Source organism: Mustela nigripes, chromosome 2 (assembly GCF_022355385.1).
Source record: "Mustela nigripes isolate SB6536 chromosome 2, MUSNIG.SB6536, whole genome shotgun sequence".
In the NCBI taxonomy this organism is placed as follows: domain Eukaryota; kingdom Metazoa; phylum Chordata; class Mammalia; order Carnivora; family Mustelidae; genus Mustela; species Mustela nigripes.
The window spans coordinates 129,804,604-129,808,007 of NC_081558.1; the positions used below are offsets into that span (position 1 = coordinate 129,804,604).

At 42.3% G+C, this 3,404-nt stretch overlaps 1 pseudogene; it reads right to left on the reverse strand.

The window, feature by feature from the left end:
• Nucleotides 1-2,524: 2,524 nt before the first annotated feature.
• Nucleotides 2,525-3,078, reverse strand: LOC132010107 (phosphatidylethanolamine-binding protein 1-like; annotated as a pseudogene).
• Nucleotides 3,079-3,404: the final 326 nt, after the last annotated feature.

A 3,404-nucleotide genomic window follows, 5' to 3' on the forward strand; every position in this document is an offset into this window, starting at 1 on the left:
TTTTAATATATTGTTTTCCCCTGATGTTGGGGTTTTACAGTTTTATGGGAACCCTGTTGTTATTGTCCTGTTGTTCTTTGTTTGTGCTTGTCTTCTGGGGGAGGGGCCTCCTGCATTGTTTTTCTGTCAGTCTTGCTTGGGCTGAGTTGTCCTCCGTACTAGCAAGGGGGTGGGCTCTGTGGAAACAGATTTTTCAGGTTTTTATTCTCTGCAGGTTTTTGTTTTTGGGTGGCTTTTAGCAGCTTTTCAGAGGGTTAGTGCAAAAAGTAAAGTAAAAATTAAATTGTCCACACCCAGTCCTTGGCCTCAGAGAGAAGCCTCAGTCTGCTCCCCGCTGGATGATCCAGAACATACAGTCTTACCCTCTGCAAATTCCGCTGAACACCACAAACTCCCACAGGTGGTGTGCACTCCCAGCCACCATCTCAGTGGTCACTGGAGGCCCTCTGCTTGTCTCCGCATTCCTGTGCTACTAAAACTGAAGGCGATATTGGTCTGGGGGAGCCCAATACTAGCAGCTGTTGGGACTGCTGTTTGGGGTCCATGTCCATGAGCCGGCAGTGGTGCAGGTCATGGAAGGCTGCAGGTTCAGAGACAACTGGCTGGTGCCCACACCAGGCTCTCTCAGGGGCAGGCAGGGGTGCGCCCAGCCCAAGTGGTGGTACAAGCAGTGGAAAGCTGCAGGCCGAGGGGGATTGTTCTGGTAGATATTTAGCTCACTTCAGGGAACCGGTTGAAACAGTCTCCTACTTCTCTGCCCTCCTGCTCCTCTTCCCCTTATAGAGTCATCTTATTTGGTGAATTTTGTTACATGAAAATACTTGTTGAAAAACGTTTGAATAAAGAAACATTTGAATAAAGAAAAAAACTTTGAATAAAGAAAAAAAAACAGTGCTGGTAAAAATACTTGAGCTAAAATTTTTATGTATTTCAATAAAAAACAGAATGAAGATCTTTTATTTAGCAGAATTAAGTCTGAGTTTAAATGTACTTTAGGAAAAATACAGAAGACTTTTCTCAATTAAAAATATTTCTGGCCTATAGGACTTTAACAATAGAAGAAGTCAACTACTTCAAATTTATTAACCATAAAATACAACTTTGAAAAACACTGCAAGCAATTTTACTTAAAAAAATCATCTGGACACATTAAAAAATACATTCAATTGTGATATAGTTTGAGAGACAGATACTGCTTAGAATCTGATTAAAGTATATTAATGTAAACCAAAGATAATAATTGTACTTATGTAATTTTTTAATGTTTTGCTTTGCTTTAATATATACATTATAAGTTTATTTAATTAATTGATTTATTTATTTTAAAAGATTTTTATTTATTTATTTGACAGACAGAGTGAGCAAGAGAGAAACCATGACTGGGGACAAAGGGACAGGGAGAAGCAGGCTCCCTGCTGAGCAGGGAGCCCAATAAAGTACTCAATCCCAAGATCATGACCTGAGCCAAAGGCAGTCGCTTAACCGACTGAGCCACCCAGGCGCCCCAAAGGTTTGCTTATTTTAGAACCCTCTTTCATTTTCATAAGTTTTCTGATTTGGACTAAAAAAATTACACAGTCTTCTTATTCAGAATTGAAATCATAGAGCCATCTGGCAGATCTTCCTTCTCTCTCAGGAGCCTGACCTCACATGCAAGAGATCACTATATCCCTACCAAATTTTTCCGCATTTTCTACCTTCCTTCCTTTCTTTTTCCTTCCTTCTTTCTTTCCTTCTTTCATTCCTTCCTTTTTTCATGAACACAATTTTTTTTTTTAATTTCTATTCAGCTATAAGAAAACAGCAGAAGTAACACAACATTCCACAACTCTAGATCCATTTACTTACAAAGACAAAGAGTAACCAGTTTAACTAAAAGGTGCAGCTGGGATTTCTGAGAGCCTCTCACCCAGTACTGCACCTCAGGGAGACAGCCTGGTCTTAACCACAAAGTGACTCTCCTTATTGCTTTCTCCAGTACTATTCTTTAAAGGAGCCAGAGTGGGACACTGTCCCCACTAACAAGTCTGAGATGTACTACACTGGTGTCTAGTGGACAGGCCAGTTTCTGTCTTGGTGAGAGACACGGCCATGAAAACATGCCCTTGAAATGCCATCTTGCACAATTTTGGACACAGGCTCAAAAAGCAGAGGCAATGAATCTCTCTCTCTCTTTTTTTAAACCTCTCTTAAAGATTAGTTGATGCTCTGCTCTATTACTATAGACCTGGTTTATTATCTCCATTTTTTCTTCTTTAAATTTTGGGTTGTTATTCTTTTTACATTTTGATGACCCCATCCTAGTACCAAAATATCACCCAAAATGGAGTTCAGATTTAATCAAAATGTAAACCAGGGTGTGACCCTCTAGAATTATATAGGATAGGCAGAAGGAAAAGTCACCCTAAACCACTACCTTATTATTCAGGCCTCACCTGTGAAAATGGGAACTAGGAACATGCATCATTGAACTTGAGATCACAGCTGGAGACCTCCAGGATGGTTTCTGTCTCCTAGCATTCCCCTACTTCCTAGACAGCTGCTCACAGTGTTTGGGGACACAGTCATCTCATTCAGCCTGTCAACATGTGCTGGCCACCGGTGGCCCGAGGTCGTGATTTATGTGGAAAGGTGCCCCTTTGAATTTGCCACAGTGGTCTCCAGATTGGTTGCTGGGAATAGGTCACTTCAGTGATCGATTCTGCTCTTAAACCAGCCAGATGTAGCAGTGAAGGCCTATCCCCATGGGAGGCCCAGAGCCACCAAAATGGTAGAAGACTGTGCACTGCTGATGTCATTGTCTTGCATGTTGACCCCCCAAAAGGGTGCCATTCCCTGCATTTGGGGTCCTTTCTGCTGGGTGCTTCTGGATATGTCATGACCAAGTGTGGAGTCCACCCAGTTCAAGGATATGCCATGCAACACTGGTGGGACAGTTCTTAACCTAGGCTGGGTCAGCAATGTGCCCAGCTCGTCCACCTCCGCCCTGGTGTATCTGAGCTGCAACAGATGCTGCCGCTGCTCATCCACTTCCTGCAGGCTCAAGGGCTAGAACCATTTGCTGAGGTCTACTGACATCATGGGCAAGCTGGACAGATGGCTGGGAAGAGTCCCGGGAGGTAAGGCACCAGCCTACAGCACCGACTCCAACCAGTCTGCAAACTGTTTCACCACATTTTCTTATTTTCACTTTATTGGCTTAATTTAGGCCCTCATTATGTCTTACGAAACTATGTGGTGACCTCCTAATTTATGTCTTTGCCTCTACACACTTTCAATTCATTAGACTTACTGTGCTTACAGGAATTTTCAAAACAGAAAATCATATTTCATTATTCAAATGCTCTCTTAGCAGCAGGGGTACAATATTAGCCACAGCCTAAACTCCAAATTCCTTTGATGAA